Consider the following 24084-nt stretch of genomic DNA (forward strand, 5'->3'; position numbering starts at 1 on the left):
TTAATATACATAAACTTTGCGAAGTCATTTGATGAATGTGACCGTGAATAACAGCTCATTAGGTCCTCGTGTATTACTGGTAAAGTAGGAAGATGGATCCGTTATCTTGAGGTTATCTTGAGAGGATTTCGGGGATTTTTAGTGTCCCCGCGGCCCGGTCCTCGACCAGGCCTCCACCCCCAGGAAGCAGCCCGTGACAGCTGACTAACACCCAGGTACCTATTTTACTGCTAGGTAACAGGGGCATAGGGTGAAAGAAACTCTGCCCATTGTTTCTCGCCGGCGCCTGGGATCGAACCCAGGACCACAGGATCATAGTCCAGCGTGCTGTCCGCTCGGCCGACCGGCTCCCTGGATACTTAATTCTCTGTCAGATTGCAAAGAGTGACAGTTGAAGAGGATCATGTTTAAGCGTAGTGGAATGTTTTGTACGGCACTGTATTTGCTTCACGGGGGAGTCATTCTCATATAAGATATAAAGAAACATTGAAGTTGTGTTGAGTGACCAGACCACACACACTAGAAGGTGAATTGACGACGACGTTTCGGTCCGTCCTTGACCATTCTCAAGTCGATTGAGAATGGTCTAGGACGGACCGAAAAGTCCTGGTTGATACCTGGTTACCTGGTTGATGGGGTTCTGGGAGTTGTTGTACTCCCCAAGCCCGGCCCGAGGCCAGGCTTGACTTGTGAGAGTTTGGTCCACCAGGCTGTTGCTTGGAGCGGCCCGCAGGCCCACATATACCTGGTTGATGGGGTTCTGGGAGTTGTTCTACTCCCCAAGCCCGGCCCGAGGCCAGGCTTGACTTGTGAGAGTCTGGTCCACCAGGCTGTTGCTTGGAGCGGCCCGCAGGCCCACATATACCTGGTTGATGGGGTTCTGGGAGTTGTTCTACTGCCCAAGCCCGGCCCGAGGCCAGGCTTGACTTGTGAGAGTTTGGTCCACCAGGCTGTTGCTTGGAGCGGCCCGCAGGCCCACATACCCAACACAGCCCGGCTGATCCGGAACTTCTCTTAGATATAAACGTCGTCGTCCCTTCACCTTCTAGTGTGTGGTCTGGTCAAATACACTTGAGGTAACGATATGGCAGGAAATTCTGAAATGACCCAGTGAAGAGTACAGGTGCCATAGGCACAAAGTATGAACAATAGATGTTCATTGGTGTTCAATATTCTCCTAACAAGTCTAGGAAATATTGCCGGAACAAAAATGGACGTGTGTCCAAGAAACAGATACATCCCTGCAAGAATTGCCGAACCAGTTGGGTTGTTATGGATGCAGGCTGCTCAAAACAACAGCCTGTTAGACCAAGTTACCAAGCTATAAAATTAAAAAAAAAAAAGTCCGATAGAGCGGTGGAGGCGTGGGGGTTCACGGTTCGAGTCTCCCAGAGCCCAGGTTAATGGATGGTTTGGTGATATCACAACACAGACCAAAGATCAACAGCGACTGTGACACAGCCGGGTGTCTTCATGGCGGTGCTGGAGAGCTTGTTACACACACACACACACAAACACACACACACACACACACACACACACACACACACACACACACACACACACACACACACACACACACACACACACACACGAGAAATCTCTCTTAATAACAGGCTCAAGACAGACTTTTAAATCATGTAACAATGGTATTCATCAAATATAATACCCATACCCAATTATATATATATATATATATATATATATATATATATATATATATATATATATATATATATATATATATATAAACTCAGAAAGATATATTTCCATTAAATAATGTGAAAACAAGAGCGGAGGAGAAGATTAAACATTTAGAGAGCACAGAGGTGTTTGTTAAGAGCACACAGGTGTTGGTGGTCCAACGTCACCAGGGAGGAGAACAAAGCCGCCTCCCACCTCAGGGGGGCGCACACCCCTCCTCAGGGGGGGCGCGTACCCCCACAAAAAATCAACAGCAGAGGCAAATAGAAATGAAAGGAGTGCTTAGAAGGTAGCGTGTAAAAGTCGAGGAATGATAATATTTACTATGTTCGTGTGTATAGCTTTTAGACAAGAGGTGGTCTGACTCCTGGCGCTTGCCGGAGCACTGTAGTACGGACTCGCTACGAACTACGGGCTCACCATAGCCCGTGCTACTTGGATTTTTTTGTTCCGGGTAGCGAATTTTAAAGAACATGGACCACTGTCGTAGCTTCTGGGGCCAGATTCACGAACCTGTACATCTTTTCTCAATCTTTGACGGCTTTGTTTACAATTATTAAACAGTTAATGAGCTCCGAAGCACCAGGAGGCTGTTTATAACAATAACAACAGTTGATTGGCAAGTTTTCATGCTTGTTAACTGTTTAATAAATGTAACCAAAGCCGTCAAAGATTGAGGAAAGATGTACACGTTCGTAAGTGCTTGCGTAACTGCTTCGTGAATCTGGCCCCTGGCAGGTTCGTAAGTACTTGCGTAACTGCTTCGTGAATCTGGCCCCTGGTTGGTGTTGAGGTCAACCAGGCCGTCTTAAACCGTCCTCTTAAAAATTACGTCGCTTTTCGCACGTATGCGCGTCATGGCCAAAAATAGACGTGGTTTGAAATGAAATCGGCTCTCGAAAGTGATGTACTGTTCCGTTTTCTGTTTCGAGTCCTCCGGCTTACTCGGTTAGGTTAGGAGAGGAAGCTTTCAATTGAAAGTTTTCATGACGTTTTGAAACCTTTGGAGAACTTCTTGCACTTCTAACCTACCAGAGGACCCTTAACTTGCTCTTTTGAAAAAAAAAAATCCTAAATATATTTCAAGGGGCAACCCGTTCTCGCACTTTAAGTCAATATTGACTTGTTAAATAAGTGCATATGTGACATACTAATTTATTGTGAATATTTTAGTTTACCTTGAAAAGCTTCATAGAAAACACCGACCTCACCTAACCTTCTTAGTATGTTAAGATAAGCATCTTATTGCTTCGTAATTACAATTATTACCTAACCTATAATAGGTATAGGTTAAGTAATAATTGTAATTACGAAGCAATAAGATGCTTATCTTAAGATACTAACAAGGTTAGGTAAGGTCGGTGTTTTCTATGAATCTTTTTAAGGGTATCTATTATGTTTAGTATATCACCTATGCACGTAGTTAATAAGTCAATATTGACTTTACGAATTTGCGAGAACGGGTTGGAGTGTGACTGTCACTGAGCATGTGGGTGATGGGCAGAAATGGGGGTCAGTGCACAGTTACAACAGTTAAGTGGTGATTCCACCATATTCTTTCCTTTTCTCTCCCTTTCATAGCACTGTTGGTGGGGGGGGGGAGGGATCTAATTGTGTATACAGGACAGGTTTTTGCTCCTTAAGCTTGTCCAGGTGTTGACGGCACCCTGTCTCGTGGTATGGCAACTCGTATTAATGTTTACATGGCAACTTGTCCTGATGTTTACATGGTAACTCATAATAATGTTTGCATGGCAACTTGTCCTGATGTTTACATGGCAACTCATGTTCATGTTTGCATGGCAACTCATGTTCATGTTTACATGGCAACTTGTCCTGATGTTTACATGGCAACTTGTCCTGATGTTTACATGGCAACTTGTCCTGATGTTTACATGGCAACTTGTCCTGATGTTTACATGGCAACTCATAATAATGTTTACATGGCAACTCATAATAATGTTTACATGGCAACTCATAATAATGTTTACATGGCAACTCATAATAATGTTTACATGGCAACTCATAATAATGTTTACATGGCAACTCATAATAATGTTTACATGGCAACTCATAATAATGTTTACATGGCAACTCATAATAATGTTTACATGGCAACTCATAATAATGTTTACATGGCAACTCATAATAATGTTTACATGGCAACTCATAATAATGTTTACATGGCAACTCATAATAATGTTTACATGGCAACTCATAATAATGTTTACATGGCAACTCATAATAATGTTTACATGGCAACTCATAATAATGTTTACATGGCAACTCATAATAATGTTTACATGGCAACTCATAATAATGTTTACATGGCAACTCATAATAATGTTTACATGGCAACTCATAATAATGTTTACATGGCAACTCATAATAATGTTTACATGGCAACTCATAATAATGTTTACATGGCAACTCATAATAATGTTTACATGGCAACTCTTATTCAATACAACAATGTAATACTTCCTACACCATTACCATGGGCTGTGCTGTATATGAAATGAAACAAACATTGAACTGCTGGACGGTAAAATCACAAGGAAATTGTGTATCTGTGGGAAGGGACGCAGGTTCGATCCCATTGTACTGCTTCAGTAATTTTTATCGTTCAGTTATTATTACTAAGTTTGGTTAAGTAGGTGAACTTTGGTGTTAATATGGAAGATGGAGGTTAATGTTTGTCACACCGTGTGTGTGTGTGAGTGCAGGCGTGAGAGACACACTCACACACACTCTCTCACACTCTCCCGGTGTGTGAGAGTGCCACACCGTGAGTGTGTGAGTGCCACACCACGCGTGAGAGCCTCCTAGAGGCACTCCTCTCAGCAATCATGGGGGTCACTCGTCAATTGTATTATTAAGCCAGTCTTATAATACCTTGGTATGTAATGGTCCTTGTGTCAGGCTTGTGGGTGGTGGCTTGGTTTCAGGCTTGTGGGTAGCGGCTTGTCAAGCTAGGAATTGATCTTGGAGAGGTCGATTGAGATTGTGGCATACAATACTAGGAACATATATATATATATATATATATATATATATATATATATATATATATATATATATATATATATATATATATGCGTCATCTAGAAATATGATAGGATGGATTACGAGAACTTTCAACTCCAGGGATCCCATCACAATGGTTGTACTCTTCAAATCACTTGTGCTGTCCCGTCTTGAGTACTGCTCAGTACTCACTTCCCCCTTCAGAGCGGGAGAGCTTGTTGAAATAGAGGGAACATATACGACATTGACGCGATAAAGCATCTTAAATATTGGGATTGTCTTAAAGCTCTCCAAATGTACTCTCCTGGAAGGAGTAGAGATGTATCACATAATATATACATGATATGATATACATGATATATATATATATATACCGGGAGGTTAGGGCCTATATTTGCATAGAAAATAATAAGCATATTGGAGCAAACGATATGGGAGGACATGTAGAATATGATTAGTGAAGAGTATTAGTGTCATTGGTACAATACAATGCTCAACATTACAGGTCCACATCTGTTCAATACCCAACGGAATGGTACCCAACCGTCCAAGTGGTTGGGCACCATTCCTTCCCCCCGTCCCATCCCAAATCCTTATCCTGACCCCTTCCCAGTGCTATATAGTTGTAATGGCTTGGCGCTTTCCCCCTCATAGTTCCCTTCCCTCCCCAACAAGCATTCACAAGCAGGCAATGAGTCACAATAACGTGGCTGAAGTATGTTGACCAGACCACACACTAGAAGGTGAAGGGACGACCACGTTTCGGTCCGTCCTGGACCATTCTCAAGTCGATTGACTTGAGAATGGTCCAGGACGGACCGAAACGTCGTCGTCCCTTCACCTTCTAGTGTGTGGTCTGGTCAACAAACATACACAATATTTCTGGAACTAAAATGAACTTCTTCCAAGAAAAAATAAGACAGTTTCCTGCAAGAAATGCTTAACCGACCGGATTGATATGCGGGTGTTCGTGCCGTGTCAAGCAATAGTCTGTTAGACCAAGCTCTCTCCCACACACACGTCACTGGGTAGTGGAAGAACTCCCAGAACCCGCCCCAGGCACAATGTAAACACAGTAAGTCATAATAACGTGACTGGACATTCAACAACCAACCCAACACATCTTAAAATACAGGAAATGACGTTTCCTGTCCGTTCTTGAGCACTTTTAAAGTGTCATAGATATGTTGTCGGTGAAGGAGAGAGGGGTGTGCCAGCCCAGGCCACTTTAAGAGAGTCTTTGACTCTTTAAGAGTGTCTCACACACTCTTAAAGGAAGACACTTGGATATTTGTAGGCTCCGGGAAGCAGCGAGGCGCTCCACTTGGTCCGGGAGACATCTCCCGTCACGCAGGGTGCAGTCGCGCCTCCACAGATCTCCAGTATCAGCTCTTGATACTGGTAATGGCTCAAAAGGGCCACCACTTACGGGCTATTCATGCCCGTGCCACCTTTTGGGTGACTTAATCTTCATCAATCAATCAGCGAGGCGCTGGAGAAGTTGAACAAAGTCTTCATGCTCCGATAGGAAGGTCGGTACCAGCTCTCATATCCGCTAACAGCCTTACAACCATGTACAGAATTCCTAGTGAGGGAGAGAGTGCTGTCAATGAGAGGTGCTTGATTGACTGATTGACTGATCTTGATTCAGGCTTGACCTCTCCCATGGGGTCAGTCAAGCCTGAGTCGTTTCCTCTCGCAAGGCGACGGGAGGGCACAAGACACTAAATATTAGCTTGCAGTATATAAAGACAGTGTTGAACGGAATCTTGAGTTATCAGATAATCCCCTTAAAAGTGTCATTAGATGAGAACTCCTGGATGGATTTGATGAAAGTAGAACAGTGCAAACTGGAACTAGCAGGTGCATTGTTTATCACAATGAAATGTGTGAAGTAAAACATGTGTATGGGGCAAGTAACAAAGTCAGTAGACTAACAGATGTTGTCACAGCTCGTATAAGACTTGGCTACAAGTATCTCTGGCAGTTCGGCTTGTATAGGGATCTAGATGAAGTAAAGTGTAAAGTGTGTGGACAAAGACAGGGACACACACTCGAACACTATATCTTGGATTGTAGTAAAATTGACCCATTTAGAGATAAATTTAAGCTCACTCCCTTGTGATATGACAACCTATCTTATTACCATGGATAAAATACCTGAAATCCTTGCACTGTATCCATATTTCACTCCCAGTAGATAAACGACATATGAGATTAAGAAACAAGTAGTGTGTTGTGAAGACTAATAATAAACAGCAGCTCCCCTATGACTGTAATATCTCTATTGCTCAAACAATTCTGTGTTAGCGATAAGACCTACCATCAATGTATAATGACTTACTGTAAATATATAACTCTTGAAATATAACATTCTCTCTAACTATTTGGTGTGAAGGATAGATGAAATTGCTTATGTAATAATCTGAGGTCTGATAAAAGACCTTTTTGTGCCCTCTGTAATCCTTTTTGCGCTACCACTCACAGGATGAGTATGAGGTGCATAATAAACTAGCCGTCTCCGGTAGCCACAATCAAATTACTACATGGTTCATAGCTATAAGTAGTTCCTTAGTGTTCACGTAGGTATTCTGTCATAAGTAAGAGGAGTTGTAACATGGGTATCGATATCCAATAATGTCTCTATGTTTGTTGCTAATGTTGATATTTTCTTCTTGCAGGTAAGGAAGCTTCTTCATGCCATGTAGAGTTGCAGCAGCACGTCTGGGGTGGTCATAGAGGCATCATACATCTACACACACACACACACACTCACACTCTCACACTCACACACTCTCACACTCTCACACACACACACACACGGTAACTAGGTGTATCTACTACTTTAGAGAGGCCATTTGGGTGTGTTACCTGAGACAGCTGCTATATCCGTTACTCGGGCAGTTAATAACGTCGCCCGAGCGTGCGTGCGTGCGTGTGTGTGTGTGTGTGTGTGTGTGTGTGTGTGTGTGTGTGTGTGTGTGTGTGTGTGTGTGTGTGAGTGAGTGAACCACGACAGGTAAAGCCAATTACATCCTACAATAGATTGACATAGATTGTGACGTGTTGAGTGTGATTCGCTGCAGGATTGTTGCTCTGATGCAACGTGGTGTATTTCGTATATTCGATTACCGCACCGATTAGGGGGCCTGATGGCTGAGTGGACTGTGCTCGGGGTTCGTAGTCCTATGGTTCCGGGTTCGATCCCCGGTTTAAACAAATGGGCAGAGTTTCATTCACCCTGATGTACCTGTTCAACTAGCAGTAAATCGGTACCTGGGAGTTAGACAGCTGCTACGGGCTGCTTCCTGGGGATGTATAACGAAATGGAGGCCTGCTCGAGGACCGGGCCGTTGAGACGCTAAGCCCCGAAATCATCTCAAGATAACCGCTGATATCTTACGTTCTGCACTTAAGAAGGAAGATGAAAGATAACTCTAAGATTGATAAAGATTAAGCCACCCAAAAGGTGGCACGGGAATGAATAGCCCATAAGTGGTGGAACTCTCCTAAGTTAATTTTACAATTTTATATTGACTTTAAGAGATGCGTTTTGCTGAATCTGGCAACATCTTCAGAGGCAGAGAGGTAGTGGATATAAGTTGCTGTATCAAATTTAACTACTCGGAACGAAATGTCCATGTAGCACGGGCTATGGTGAGCCCGTAAGATGGTAGAAGATGATTCGAAATCGTCGACGGATAATAAACAGATCAATGATATTATTAAATCCATTTCCTATCGAAGACAGTAGTAAGTATTGTCTTAGGGGACTTGGCGTTAACAGATCCACTTGGTGCTTAACAGATAGTGCTGGGGGGTGGGTGGGGTCGCCTCGTGTGAAGGAACAGGTGCCGTTATCAGTCTTATCAGTTGACACGTGATATCTTCAAGGAGCAACAGCGTCTGTGGTGCCGCCCCTCGCGTTGGGTGTTTGATATCTCGCCTCTATCTGCCCGCCCGCTCACTTGTTAGTTTGAAATGGTTATTTTAAGTCGCATTGAAATCATGGGATGAGGCTATTAAGAGGATGTTGAGGTCGTATAGTGGGATCGAACTTGCGTGTGTGTGTGTGGGGAGTGCGGGGGGAATTGGGTTCTATTCCTTTATATGGTGTCTGTTTTGAAGCCATGTAAACGGGGTGTGTGTGTGTGTGTGTGTGTGTGTGTGTGTGTGTGTGTGTGTGTGTGTGCGTGCGTGCGTGCGTGCGTGCGTGCGCGACGTAACATCAAAGTTGACACTTATTGAGAAAGCTGCCAGATAATTAGAGCCATATATATATAAGCGTCTTCTGACAGTATTCACCATGATTGGGCAGGTTATCTTGAGATGATTTCGGGGCTTTAGTGTCCCCGCGGCCCGGTCCTCGACCAGGCCTCCACCCCCAGGAAGCAGCCCGTGACAGCTGACTAACACCCAGGTACCTATTTTACTGCTAGGTAACAGGGGGGCATAGGGTGAAGGGGCCTATCTACTGCTAGATAACAGGGGCATAGGGTGAAGGAGCCTATTTACTGCTAGGTAACAGGGGCATAGGGTGAAGGGCCCTATTTACTGCTAGATAACAGGGGCATAGGGTGAAGGGCCCTATTTACTGCTAGATAACAGGGGCATAGGGTGAAGGGACCTATTTACTGCTAGATAACAGGGGCATAGGGAGGGGCAGCTCCAATTTACACCCACAACACCATTGATATCGAGGATATTGAGCCTCGATATCAGCCAAAGATAACCGAAAGGTAAGTTTTAATTTGACTTCTTCCATAAAAAAAGCCAAATCAATTTATCTTCACTGAACATCATACTGTTTTGTGGAAGCCAACGAGAGGTGCTTACTGATTTCCGGCGTGGGAGCTTTTAACTGTCCATTGATACAGTCTCTCTGTCTCTCCTGTGACGTTACGAAACTGTTATTCGTGTCCTTATCGATATCGGATATGATACGATCTCAGCAGATAACTCGGTCGTCGTTTTGTCATGAGATTAAAATGATTCACCGAGCAGTGATTAGGGACTTGGGTTGTACACCGATTGGTGGGTGGTGTTCCAGGGGGGGGGGGGTTAGTAGAAGTGAGGCTTAAACATGCTATGGGAAGGGGGAGCTACCCCCTTCCCACATGCTATGGGAAGGGGGCGCTGAAAAAATATGGCTTGGAATATATCACATATGTACTTATTTATAAGCGAAATAGTGACTATAAGCAATAAGTCATATATGTGCTGTCTTGTGCGAGAGCAGGTATCACTGTTGTACCACGGTGTAAACAGTTGGTATCACTGTTGTACCATGGTGTAAACAGTTGGTATCACTGTTGTACCATGGTGTAAACAGTTGGTACTACTGTTGTACCATGGTGTAAACAGTTCGTATTACTGTTGTACCAGGGTGTAAACAGCTGGTACCACAGTTGTATCAGGGAGTAAACAGCTGGTACCACAGTTGTACCAGGGTGTAAACAGTTGGTATTACTGTTGTACCACGGTGTGAACAGTTGGTATCACTGTTGTACCGTGGTGTAGACAACAGTGTGAGGGGTCACAATAGCCAGGCAAATGTGTGGCTCTGGAGAGCGTGTCTCTAGTGAGTCACCATCTTGACTTATTGAGTTGAAATTGTTTAATGTATATAAGAGGCTTTATGATGTATTGCTCGGGTCTCTCTCTCTCTCTCTCTCGTCCGTCTCTCTGTCTGTCTGTCTCTCTGTCTCTCTCTCTCTCTCTCTCTCTCTCTCTCTCTCTCTCTCTCTCTCTCTCTCTCTCTCTCTCTCTCTCTCTCGTCCGTCTCTCTGTCTGTCTGTCTCTCTGTCTCTCTCTCTCTCTCTCTCTCTCTCTCTCTCTCTCTCTCTCTCTCTCTCTCTCTCTCTCTCTCTCTCTCTCGTCCGTCTCTCTGTCTGTCTGTCTCTCTGTCTCTCTCTCTCTCTCTCTCTCTCTCTCTCTCTCTCTCTCTCTCTCTCTCTCTCTCTCTCTCTCTCTCTCTCTCTCTCTCTCGTCCGTCTCTCTGTCTGTCTGTCTCTCTGTCTCTCTCTCTCTCTCTCTCTCTCTCTCTCTCTCTCTCTCTCTCTCTCTCTCTCTCTCTCTCTCTCTCTCGTCCGTCTCTCTGTCTGTCTGTCTCTCTGTCTCTCTCTCTCTCTCTCTCTCTCTCTCTCTCTCTCTCTCTCTCTCTCTCTCTCTCTCTCGTCCGTCTCTCTGTCTGTCTCTCTGTCTCTGTCTCTCTGTCTCTCTCTCTCTCTCTCTCTGTCTCTCTCTCTCTCTCTCTCTCTCTCTCTCTCTCTCTCTCTCTCTCTCTCTCTCTCTCTCTCTCTCTCTGCCTCTCTCTCTCTCTCTCTGGGGTGAGGGAGCACGGGTGAGGGGTGAGGGAGCACGGGTGAGGGAGCACGGGTGAGGGAGCACGGGTGAGGGAGCACGGGTGAGGGAGCACGGGTGAAGGAGCACGGGTGAGGGAGCACGGGTGAGGGAGCACGGGTGAGGGAGCACGGGTGAAGGAGCACGGGTGAGGGAGCACGGGTGAGGGGTGAGGGAGCATGGGTGAGGGGTGAGGGAGCACGGGTGAGGGGTGAGGGAGCACGGGTGAGGGGTGAGGGAGCACGGGTGAGGGAGCACGGGTGAGGGGTGAGGGAGCACGGGTGAGGGGTGAGGGAGCACGGGTGAGGGGTGAGGGAGCACGGGTGAGGGGTGAGGGAGCACGGGTGAGGGGTGAGGGAGCACGGGTGACGGGTGAGGGAGCACGGGTGACGGGTGAGGGAGCACGGGTGACGGGTGAGGGAGCACGGGTGACGGGTGAGGGAGCACGGGTGAGGGAGCACGGGTGACGGGTGAGGGAGCACGGGTGACGGGTGAGGGAGCACGGGTGACGGGTGAGGGAGCACGGGTGAGGGGTGAGGGAGCACGGGTGAGGGAGCACGGGTGACGGGAGCACGGGTGACGGGTGAGGGAGCACGGGTGACGGGTGAGGGTGACTGGTATGCCAGCAATGTGGTTCAGTCCACCAGCCCCCTCCCCCCCCCTCTACCATCTACAGTTTCCACACCCTTCCCCTCTCTCTCCCCTTGTCTTCCTGCTTCCCCTTACTCCCCTCCATTCTCTCCCCCGTCTCTTGCCCTTATCCTTTCCCCTCCTGCTCCTGTCCACCTTCCCCCTCCCTCAAGTCAGCTCAAGTCAAATTCACCAATCAAAAACTATTCTTAAATGCACGTACATCTACTATTGTCAAAGTTGTCATACAAATTACATTACATAAGGGTCACTACATTCTATATATTCATCACTACATTCTATATATTCATATTCATATATATTCATATACTACATGTTCACTAATTACAATACTGGCAGGTCCAAACACAGCTACCTCGATTGTACTGGAAGATGTGCACATGTACCTCTTGTAGATGTACATTTACAGATGTACTCTACTGGAAGACAGAGAAAATTATATAGTTTCCTCCAAGGAGTGCCGGATCAGTCGGGCTGTGGTGGGTATGTGGGCCTGCGGGCCGCTCCAAGCAACAGCCTGGTGGACCAAACTCTCACAAGTCAAGCCTGGCCTCGGGCCGGGCTTGGGGAGTAGAAGAACTCCCAGAACCCCATCAACCAGGTATCAACCAACAGCCTGGTGGACCAAACTCTCACAAGTCAAGCCTGGCCTCGGGCCGGGCTTGGGGAGTAGAAGAACTCCCAGAACCCCATCAACCAGGTATATGTGGGCCTGCGGGCCGCTCCAAGCAACAGCCTGGTGGACCAAACTCTCACAAGTCAAGCCTGGCCTCGGGCCGGGCTTGGGGAGTAGAAGAACTCCCAGAACCCCATCAACCAGGTATATGTGGGCCTGCGGGCCGCTCCAAGCAACAGCCTGGTGGACCAAACTCTCACAAGTCAAGCCTGGCCTCGGGCCGGGCTTGGGCAGTAGAAGAACTCCCAGAACCCCATCAACCAGGTATATGTGGGCCTGCGGGCCGCTCCAAGCAACAGCCTGGTGGACCAAACTCTCACAAGTCAAGCCTGGCCTCGGGCCGGGCTTGGGCAGTAGAAGAACTCCCAGAACCCCATCAACCAGGTATATGTGGGCCTGCGGGCCGCTCCAAGCAACAGCCTGGTGGACCAAACTCTCACAAGTCAAGCCTGGCCTCGGGCCGGGCTTGGGGAGTAGAAGAACTCCCAGAACCCCATCAACCAGGTATATGTGGGCCTGCGGGCCGCTCCAAGCAACAGCCTGGTGGACCAAACTCTCACAAGTCAAGCCTGGCCTCGGGCCGGGCTTGGGCAGTAGAAGAACTCCCAGAACCCCATCAACCAGGTATATGTGGGCCTGCGGGCCGCTCCAAGCAACAGCCTGGTGGACCAAACTCTCACAAGTCAAGCCTGGCCTCGGGCCGGGCTTGGGGAGTAGAAGAACTCCCAGAACCCCATCAACCAGGTATATGTGGGCCTGCGGGCCGCTCCAAGCAACAGCCTGGTGGACCAAACTCTCACAAGTCAAGCCTGGCCTCGGGCCGGGCTTGGGGAGTAGAAGAACTCCCAGAACCCCATCAACCAGGTATATGTGGGCCTGCGGGCCGCTCCAAGCAACAGCCTGGTGGACCAAACTCTCACAAGTCAAGCCTGGCCTCGGGCCGGGCTTGGGGAGTAGAACAACTCCCAGAACCCCATCAACCAGGTATATGTGGGCCTGCGGGCCGCTCCAAGCAACAGCCTGGTGGACCAAACTCTCACAAGTCAAGCCTGGCCTCGGGCCGGGCTTGGGGGAGTAGAAGAACTCCCAGAACCCCATCAACCAGGTACTTGCTTGATATAAACAGGTTTACACCGGTTTAAATCAAATTCACATTTTAGGCATAAAGTGAGTGACATTTATCTAACAATTTGGAAGGTGATATAATGTAGACAAAAAAATGCTATTTGTCATTATAACATTAAACATATATGTTTTATTGAGACATATATTGGCAAAATTGATATCACAAAATTTATATCACAAAATTGATAGCATAAAATCGATATCACAAAATGGATATCATAAAATTGATATCACAAAATTAGGACGATTTGAAGTAGACATAATTACATGACATAGCAGGAGGGTAAAGATATCAACAGCAGGAGGGTAAAGATATCAACAAGCAGGAGAGTAAAGATATCAGCAAGCAGGAGGGTAAAGATATCAGCAAGCAGGAGGGTAAAGATATCAACACCAGGGGGATAAAGATATCAACAAGCAGGAGAGTAAAGATATCAGCAAGCAGGAGGGTAAAGATATCAGCAAGCAGGAGGGTAAAGATATCAACAGCAGGAGAGTAAAGATATCAACAAGCAGGAGGGTAAAGATATCAACACCAGGGGGATAAAGATATCAACAAGCAGGAGAGTAAAGATATCAGCAAGCAGGAGGGTAAAGATATCAGCAAGCAGGAGGGTAAAGATATCAACAAGCAGGAGGGTAAAGATATCAACAAGCAGGAGGGTAAAGATATCAACACCAGGGGGATAAAGATATCAACAAGCAGGAGAGTAAAGATATCAGCAAGCAGGAGGGTAAAGATATCAGCAAGCAGGAGGGTAAAGATATCAACAAGCAGGAGGGTAAAGATATCAACAAGCAGGAGGGTAAAGATATCAACAAGCAGGAGGGTAAAGATATCAACAAGCAGGAGGGTAAAGATATCAACAAGCAGGAGGGTAAAGATATCAACAAGCAGGAGGGTAAAGATATCAACAAGCAGGAGGGTAAAGATATCAACAAGCAGGAGGGTAAAGATATCAACAAGCAGGAGGGTAAAGATATCAACAAGCAGGAGAGTAAAGATATCAGCAAGCAGGAGGGTAAAGATATCAGCAAGCAGGAGGGTAAAGATATCAACAAGCAGGAGGGTAAAGATATCAACAAGCAGGAGGGTAAAGATATCAACAAGCAGGAGAGTAAAGATATCAGCAAGCAGGAGGGTAAAGATATCAGCAAGCAGGAGGGTAAAGATATCAGCAAGCAGGAGGGTAAAGATATCAGCAAGCAGGAGGGTAAAGATATCAACAAGCAGGAGGGTAAAGATATCAGCAAGCAGGAGGGTAAAGATATCAACAAGCAGGAGGGTAAAGATATCCTACTAACAAATCTTAACCAGGTTATCAGAACTGACTAAGCTAACGACTAGGGGGGGGGGGGGTTACGATGCTGTTAGGTCATGCCAAGAGCCACCAAGATGCAGGTCGGCGTTCAATCCTCGACCGTCCACAAGTGGTTGGGCACCATTCCCTCCCACCGTCCCATCCCAAATCCTTATCCTGACCCCCTTGCAGGTGATATATAGTCTAATGGCTTGGCGCTTTCCCCTTGACAATTCTCTCTCTCCTCTCCCTTTCTTTCGGCGGATTTCACGAATCTTGCCAGAAGAAACAGACCTGGGGCCAGATTCACGAAAGCACTTACGAACCTGTACATCTTTTCTCAATCTTTGGCGGCTTTGTTTACAATTATTAAACAGTTAATGAGCTCCGAAGCACCAGGAGGCTGTTTATAACAATAACAACAGTTGATTGGCAAGTTTTCATGCTTGTAAACTGTTTAATAAATGTAACCAAAGCCGTCAAAGATTGAGAAATGATGTACACGTTCGTAAGTGCTTGCGTAACTGCTTCGTGAATCTGGCCTCCGCCTATTTCTTGGGAGATGTGAATACCAAAGACTTAAAACACAGGAGAAACAGGAATAGGAGCCATAAGAATTGACAAACAGAAATGTAACCCATTTCAATCCGACCCAAACAACATCAAACAAGGCCATAGTAGCAAATATATATATATATATATATATATATATATATATATATATATATATATATATATATATATATATATATGCAACAATGATCACAAAAACACTGATCCAAGTAAGCAGAATAACCACATATGAAAAATAGAAAATGCTTAACGCGTTTTCGGCTAATTCGCCTTCATCAGAGCAAAGTAGAATGAATCTACTTTGCTCTGATGAAGGCGAATTAGCCGAAAACGTGTTAAGCATTTTCTATTTTTCATATGTGGTTATTCTGCACATATATATATATATATATATATATATATATATATATATATATATATATATATATATATATATATATATATATATATATATATATATACATATATATATATATATATATATATATATGTATATTACATATATATATATATATATATATATATATATGTAAGACCCGCAACTTAGTAATACAGAGTTGATCATTGAACCCCAATAGAAAAATCCTCACATTCAAGACTCGAACAAAAACTGGGAGTCATTCAAGACCTGCTCGGAGGAGCTTAGTCTCTCTCAGAGACGGGGGAACATCCTGTCTGAACACGGGTTCGCCATAGCCCGTGCTGCTTGGAACTTTTTATTCCGGGTAGCGAATCTTGAACATCATTATCATCCTGTCTGAATGCTGAGTTGAACAAAGGTGTAAATATGGAACTTGTAAACAAAGGTGTAAATTTTTAAAGGTGTAAAAATTTACAAAGGTGTAAATATGGTGATGGAACACTTCCTTGTAGTTCACTACATGACGCTACGGTGGGCTATCCTGAACGCGTAATCCTGTGGTCCCGGGTTCGATCCCGGGCGCCGGCGAGAAACAATGGGGCAGAGTTTCTTTCACCCTATGCCCCTGTTACCTAGCAGTAAAATAGGTACCTGGGTGTTAGTCAGCTGTCACGGGCTGCTTCCTGGGGGGTGGAGGCCTGGTCGAGGACCGGGCCGCGGGGACACTAAAGCCCCGAAATCATCTAACCGCCACTGGAACACCTCACAGGAATATGCTGGGAGAAGAACAAGAAAGTGTTTGATCAAGCTGCCTATTGTGTTACCCGACTTGTTGGGTGTTGTGCCTGGTTTTGTGAACACAGTTTATGGGGGTTCGAGGCTGTCTAGAACCCAACAACCGCCTAACTGTTTGGCATCAGCCTTTGTGGAGGAATTCGTCAAGCAGGTGTGTTTCACCGAGTTGTTGTTGCTGGTGTTATAGATACAGCTACTCGGAACAAGTTCCAAGTAGCACGGGCTATGGTGAGCTCGTAGTTTCACTGAGATGTGGAGGTTGTACTCCATAAGTGTTGTGGTTTCTGCGTCAAACTACTGGTTATCTTTTACCTTGAGATGGTTTCGGGGCTTAGCGTCCCCGCGGCCCGGTCCTTGACCAGGGGGCCAGATTCACGAAGCAGTTACACAAGCACTTACGAACCTGTCCATCTTTTCTCAATCATTGACGGTTTTGTTTACAATTATTAAACAGTTAATGAGCTCCGAAGCACCAGGAGGCTGTTTATAACAATAACAACAGTTGATTGACACGTTTTCATGCTTGTAAACTGTTTAATAAATGTAACCAAAGCCGCGAAAGATTGAGAAAAGATGTACACGTTCTTAAGTGCTTGCGTAACTGCTTCGTGAATCTGGCCACAGGCCTCCACGTTGCTGGACTGGACTCGTTCCCAGGTTGGATGATGAGACGTCCATGCCGGAGGAGACATGGGCAGGCGTGAGGTCAAAGGGGAAGAGTAGTGACCCTGAGGAACCACCACAACAAGGCACTCAGAGCAACCTGAAATACTGGCTGTGTATAGCGTTGTGATAAACTGGGATCAGAACTTGGTGGTTATGTAATGGCTGAGAAGATGGGAAAAAGGGGGAAGGGGGTCGACTAGAGGGCATGTTTGAGAGCACAGGTCATAAGTCACCATTGTGACTTATGACTAGTCACCATTCTGACTTATGACAAGTCACCATTCTGACTTATGACAAGTCACCATTCTGACTTATTAAGAGCATGGATAGAGATTGTTATTGATTATCCACTTGAAACTATTGTGATTGGTCCCCCACAGTCGACTGCTGGCTTGTTATAGTTAGTCGACAACTATCTTACCTGGAGCATACCTGGATAGGGTTTCTTGAGTGCCTCTACTCCCCCGAGCAAGGCCTAAAGTCAGGCTGGGCTTGTGATAACTTATTCCAACAGGCTGTTGCTTGGAGCGGCCCGCATTATCTTAAGGACAGAACAAGTCAGTCTTGACAAGGCTTCAACCTATTGTGTATGTCGGTGTGGGAGAAGTACTCAAAATAATATATATATATATATATATATATATATATATATATATATATATATATATATATATATATATATATATATTGAATCATTTAGTACATTTTAGACCTGTCCCCTGAAGCCCATATCAAGAGGATAACATCAGCGGCATATGCAAGGTATACTGTGATTTAAAACATTCCTCCCTCTCCCATAAATTTGTATCTCCAGATAATATATTTGTTATTATGTATCTAGCTGGTTATATTATTAATTGTCCTTGTTGCAATATATTAAATAATTGAAGTAAAGTCAGTAAGTTCCCCCTTGCTTTAATATAGCAAATCAATAAACAGTGGTTTTATTAAGGAAGCATTAAAGTGACAACTGGATCAAACCAACTTTATGGACTCGCCATGTGCCTGGGGAGTACCTTTCTTGAGTTGTTCTTGAGAAGTTATTCCTACTTGTACCAGATATCAGTACCAGTACCAGTCTCACAAGTCAAGCCTGGCCTCGGGCCGGGCTTGGGCAGTAGAAGAACTCCCAGAACCCCATCAACCAGGTATATGTGGGCCTGCGGGCCGCTCCAAGTAACAGCCTGGTGGACCAAACTCTCACAAGTCAAGCCTGGCCTCGGGCCGGGCTTGGGCAGTAGAAGAACTCCCAGAACCCCATCAACCAGGTATATGTGGGCCTGCGGGCCGCTCCAAGCAACAGCCTGGTGGACCAAACTCTCACAAGTCAAGCCTGGCCTCGGGCCGGGCTTGGGGAGTAGAAGAACTCCCAGAACCCCATCAACCAGGTATATGTGGGCCTGCGGGCCGCTCCAAGCAACAGCCTGGTGGACCAAACTCTCACAAGTCAAGCCTGGCCTCGGGCCGGGCTTGGGGAGTAGAAGAACTCCCAGAACCCCATCAACCAGGTATATGTGGGCCTGCGGGCCGCTCCAAGCAACAGCCTGGTGGACCAAACTCTCACAAGTCAAGCCTGGCCTCGGGCCGGGCTTGGGCAGTAGAACAACTCCCAGAACCCCATCAACCAGGTATATGTGGGCCTGCGGGCCGCTCCAAGCAACAGCCTGGTGGACCAAACTCTCACAAGTCAAGCCTGGCCTCGGGCCGGGCTTGGGCAGTAGAACAACTCCCAGAACCCCATCAACCAGGTATATGTGGGCCTGCGGGCCGCTCCAAGCAACAGCCTGGTGGACCAAACTCTCACAAGTCAAGCCTGGCCTCGGGCCGGGCTTGGGCAGTAGAAGAACTCCAAGCAACAGCCTGGTGGACCAAACTCTCACAAGTCAAGCCTGGCCTCGGGCCGGGCTTGGGCAGTAGAAGAACTCCCAGAACCCCATCAACCAGGTATATGTGGGCCTGCGGGCCGCTCCAAGCAACAGCCTGGTGGACCAAACTCTCACAAGTCAAGCCTGGCCTCGGGCCGGGCTTGGGCAGTAGAAGAACTCCCAGAACCCCATCAACCAGGTATATGTGGGCCTGCGGGCCGCTCCAAGCAACAGCCTGGTGGACCAAACTCTCACAAGTCAAGCCTGGCCTCGGGCCGGGCTTGGGGAGTAGAAAAACTCCCAGAACCCCATCAACCAGGTATCAACTCAGACGTCAATATACTCTTGATGATTCCTGTGGGCGGCTTCCAAATTGATTTCTCTGTGTGTGTGAATCGTCCAGAATGTCAGGTCAGGTCTAGCTGGTTCGTCATTACCTCTCAGACGTGTGGGCCACCCTGACTGAGGTTATCTTGATGTTATCTTGAGGTTATCTTGAGGTTTGACTGTTGAACTCGAAAGGTTTCTTGCTGCTACGTCCAATAGTTTAGCTCTCTGTGTTTCTGTGCCAGCCTTTGTTCTTTGTTCTTCCAGTCTATCTTTCTGTGGTTGAAATTTTCCATGATTAGAAGTCAGGATACATTTTTACAGGCGATAGGGGCGGCTATTTCTGTTATAGTAATAATTGCCATGCTCTTTCTTGTCAAATTCGTGTCTGGGTCCCCTTGACACGTAATAGAGGGTTATATATCACTACTGTGACTATCTTTTGACGACCTATTGTCACACACAAGCCTAATAGGCTCAGGAATCTGTGCACCTGTTGATTGACTGTTGAGAACTGGGGACCAAAGAGCTGAAGCTCAACCACTGCAAGCATAACTAGGTGAGTACATACACACACAGTTCATTGTCAGGAACCTGTACACCTGTTGATTGACAGTTGAGAGGCGGGACCAAAGAGCCAGAGCTCAACCCCCGCAAGCACAACTAGGTGAGTACAACTAGGTGAGTACACACACACACACACACACACACACACACACACACACACACACACACACACACACACACACACACACACACACAATTACCGTGAAAGTTAAGAGAAGCGGGACAGGCCCTCAGCATCGATCTCTAATGAGTCAATTCCCAAAGGGAGAATTGGAAGAAGTAAATGTTGTACCAATTTTCAAGACAGGAGATATAAAAAGAGCCAATTAACTATCGACCAGTATCACTGACAAGCATTTCCCTGCAAAGTACTCCAAAGAATAAGCATAAGACTAGTCAGTATCTCAACTCTAACACGTGTAGGGTGACTGAAATGGGAACAAGGTGATTGGAAACCAAGATGATTGGAGACCAAGATGATTGGAGACCAAGATGATGATGATTAAGATTCGCTACTTGGAACAAAAAGTTCAAAGTAGCACGGGCTATGGTGAGCCCGTAGTGGAGACCAAGGGGCATGGATGAAAGTTTGAGATTCAGACGAGTCATAGAGATTGAAAGTTTCTTGTAGCGTAAGAAGTGGGAAAATGGAATGAACTAAAGGTAGTAGAAGCAAAATCCATTCATAATGTTAAAAGTAGATATGACTTTACAAGTAGATATGACATATGGTTAACAATTCTGGTTAAAAGTTAAAAGACATATGGTTAAAAGTAGATATGACATATGGTTAACAATTCTGGAGTCACTGCAAGGTTGTCATTAGACAACCTTGTTGATGGGGTTCTGGGAGTTGTTCTACTCCCCAAGCCCGGCCCGAGGCCAGGCTTTACTTGTGAGAGTCCCTGGTCCCTAGGACTACGAATCCCGAGCACTATCCACTCAGCCATCAGACCCCCCTCCCCGTGGGGTGAGCCAGCCAGTGCGTGAAAGCGGGAGTAAGATGGACAGTTTCATTCATTCATAACTTCCTTACGTTAATTATCGCTGCAGTTGCCGTGTGTGTGTGTGTGTGTGTGTGTGTGTGTGTGTGTGTGTGTGTGTGTGTGTGTGTGTGTGTGTGTGGAGAAATACGTCGGGTGGTCCTGCCACCTGAGGCACGTGTACGGGTGGTCCCGCCACCTGAGGCACGTGTACGGGTGGTCCCGCCACCTGAGGCACGTGTACGGGTGGTCCCGCCACCTGAGGCACGTGTACGGGTGGTCCCGCCACCTGAGGCACGTGTACGGGTGGTCCCGCCACCTGAGGCACGTGTACGGGTGGTCCCGCCACCTGAGGCACGTGTACGGGTGGTCCCGCCACCTGAGGCACGTGTACGGGTGGTCCCGCCACCTGAGGCACGTGTACGGGTGGTCCCGCCACCTGAGGCACGTGTACGGGTGGTCCCGCCACCTGAGGCACGTGTACGGGTGGTCCCGCCACCTGAGGCACGTGTACGGGTGGTCCTGCCACCTGAGGCACGTGTACGGGTGGTCCTGCCACCTGAGGCACGTGTACGTGTCCACTGACGAAACCTATCGATCATTCCGGCTTAGTTTGTATCCATCAAACAGTTGATGAGCCCTGAAGGTTTAACAAGGTCACACACACACACACACACACACACACACACACACACACACACACACACACACACACACACACACACACACACACACACACACACAACAACAATAACCTTGGTTCGAAAACGACCTCTTAATGTTTCCAAGCTCGCAAGTTGTTTAGTAAATATGGTCTGTACATCTTGAAATCGTAGCGGGTTTGTTTACACTTTATTAAATAGTTTACGAGTTTGTAAACGTCTTGACCAGAGGGCGTTGTTGTTATAAACAACCTTCGTGTTTGTCCGGAGGTCATAAAGGGTTTGGTAAGTGTAAACAAAGCCGTCGTGATTGAGGAGAGATGTACAGGTTTCGTAAGGTGGTTGATGTTGGATGGTTTCTGGCCGCTCGTGACTGGGGTGCCAGGGATCACATACGCTTGTTAGTCTCTTTTGCGCATCTTATACTGCCCCTAGCCGGTTTGGTGGGCTCCAATCCCCTCCACTGTTCTTCCCTGTCCTACCCCCTGCCATCCCATCCCCTGTCCTGCCCTGCCCTACCCCCTGCCATCTCATCCCCTGTCCTGCCCTGCCCTACCCTGCCCTACCCCCTGCCATCTCATCCCCTGTCCTACCCTGCCATCCCATCCCCTGTCCTACCCTGCCATCCCATCCCCTGTCCTTCCCTGCCATCCCATCCCCTGTCCTGCCCTGTCCTTCCCTGTCCTACCCTGCCATCCCATCCCCTGTCCTGCCCTGCCCTACCCTGCCATCTCATCCCCTGTCCTGCCCTGCCCTACCCTGCCCTACCCCCTGCCATCCCATCCCCTGTCCTTCCCTGCCATCCCATCCCCTGTCCTGCCCTGTCCTACCCTGCCATCCCATCCCCTGTCCTTCCCTGTCCTACCCTGCCATCCCATCCCCTGTCCTGCCCTGTCCTACCCCCTGCCATCCCATCCCCTGTCCTTCCCTGTCCTACCCTGCCATCTCATCCCCTGTCCTACCCTGCCATCCCATCCCCTGTCCTTCCCTGTCCTACCCTGCCATCTCATCCCCTGTCCTACCCTGCCCTACCCTGCCATCCCATCCCCTGTCCTGCCCTGCCTTCCCATCCCCTGTCCTTCCCTGTCCTACCCTGCCATCCCATCCCCTGTCCTGCCCTGCCCTACCCTGCCATCCCATCCCCTGTCCTGCCCTGCCTTCCCATCCCCTGTCCTTCCCTGTCCTACCCTGCCATCCCATCCCCTGTCCTGCCCTGCCCTACCCTGCCATCCCATCCCCTGTCCTGCCCTGCCATCCCATCCCCTGTCCTGCCCTGCCCTACCCTGCCTTCCCATCCCCTGTCCTGCCCTGCCCTACCCTGCCATCCCATCCCCTGTCCTTCCCTGTCCTACCCTGCCATCCCATCCCCTGTCCTGCCCTGTCCTACCCTGCCTTCCCATCCCCTGTCCTACCCTGCCCTACCCTGCCATCCCATCCCCTGTCCTACCCTGCCCTACCCTGCCATCCCATCCCCTGTCCTTCCCTGTCCTACCCTGCCATCCCATCCCCTGTCCTTCCCTGTCCTACCCTGCCATCCCATCCCCTGTCCTGCCCTACCCCCTGCCATCCCATCCCCTGTCCTTCCCTGTCCTACCCTGCCATCCCATCCCCTGTCCTTCCCTGTCCTACCCCCTGCCATCCCATCCCCTGTCCTTCCCTGTCCTACCCTGCCATCCCATCCCCTGTCCTTCCCTGTCCTACCCTGCCATCCCATCCCCTGTCCTTCCCTGTCCTACCCCCTGCCATCCCATCCCCTGTCCTTCCCTGCCCTACCCTGCCATCCCATCCCCTGTCCTTCCCTGTCCTACCCTGCCATCCCATCCCCTGTCCTTCCCTGTCCTACCCTGCCATCCCATCCCCTGTCCTACCCTGCCCTACCCTGCCATCCCATCCCCTGTCCTACCCTGCCCTACCCTGCCATCCCATCCCCTGTCCTTCCCTGTCCTACCCCCTGCCATCCCATCCCCTGTCCTGCCCTACCCCCTGCCATCCCATCCCCTGTCCTTCCCTGTCCTACCCTGCCATCCCATCCCCTGTCCTTCCCTGTCCTACCCCCTGCCATCCCATCCCCTGTCCTTCCCTGCCCTACCCTGCCATCCCATCCCCTGTCCTTCCCTGTCCTACCCTGCCATCCCATCCCCTGTCCTTCCCTGTCCTACCCTGCCATCCCATCCCCTGTCCTACCCTGCCCTACCCTGCCATCCCATCCCCTGTCCTACCCTGCCCTACCCTGCCATCCCATCCCCTGTCCTTCCCTGTCTTACCCTGTCATCCCATCCCCTGTCCTGCCCTGTCCTACCCTGCCATCCCATCCCCTGTCCTTCCCTGTCCTACCCCCTGCCATCCCATCCCCTGTCCTTCCCTGTCCTACCCCCTGCCATCCCATCCCCTGTCCTTCCCTGTCCTAACCTGCCATCCCATCCCCTGTCCTGCCCTACCCCCTGCCATCCCATCCCCTG

The 24084-nt window shown here is 47.9% G+C and overlaps 1 protein-coding gene across 8 annotated transcripts in view; it reads left to right on the forward strand.

Moving 5' to 3' along the window:
• The window catches only part of RhoGAP93B (MyTH4 and RhoGAP_KIAA1688 domain-containing protein RhoGAP93B), a 192291-nt gene that overhangs the window by 25307 nt on the left and 142900 nt on the right, over positions 1–24084 (forward strand). For 2 of the 8 annotated variants that reach the window (XM_069309087.1, XM_069309088.1), the window contains exon 1: positions 5910–6263. The exons of the other annotated variants lie outside the window; for them this stretch is intronic. The gene's annotated coding sequence lies outside the window, so the exon portion shown is untranslated. Of the gene's footprint in view, positions 1–5909; positions 6264–24084 lie in introns of those variants that run through there. 8 annotated transcript variants of the gene reach the window in all.

This window comes from Procambarus clarkii, chromosome 64, assembly GCF_040958095.1.
Source record: "Procambarus clarkii isolate CNS0578487 chromosome 64, FALCON_Pclarkii_2.0, whole genome shotgun sequence".
Classification (NCBI taxonomy): Eukaryota; Metazoa; Arthropoda; class Malacostraca; order Decapoda; family Cambaridae; genus Procambarus; species Procambarus clarkii.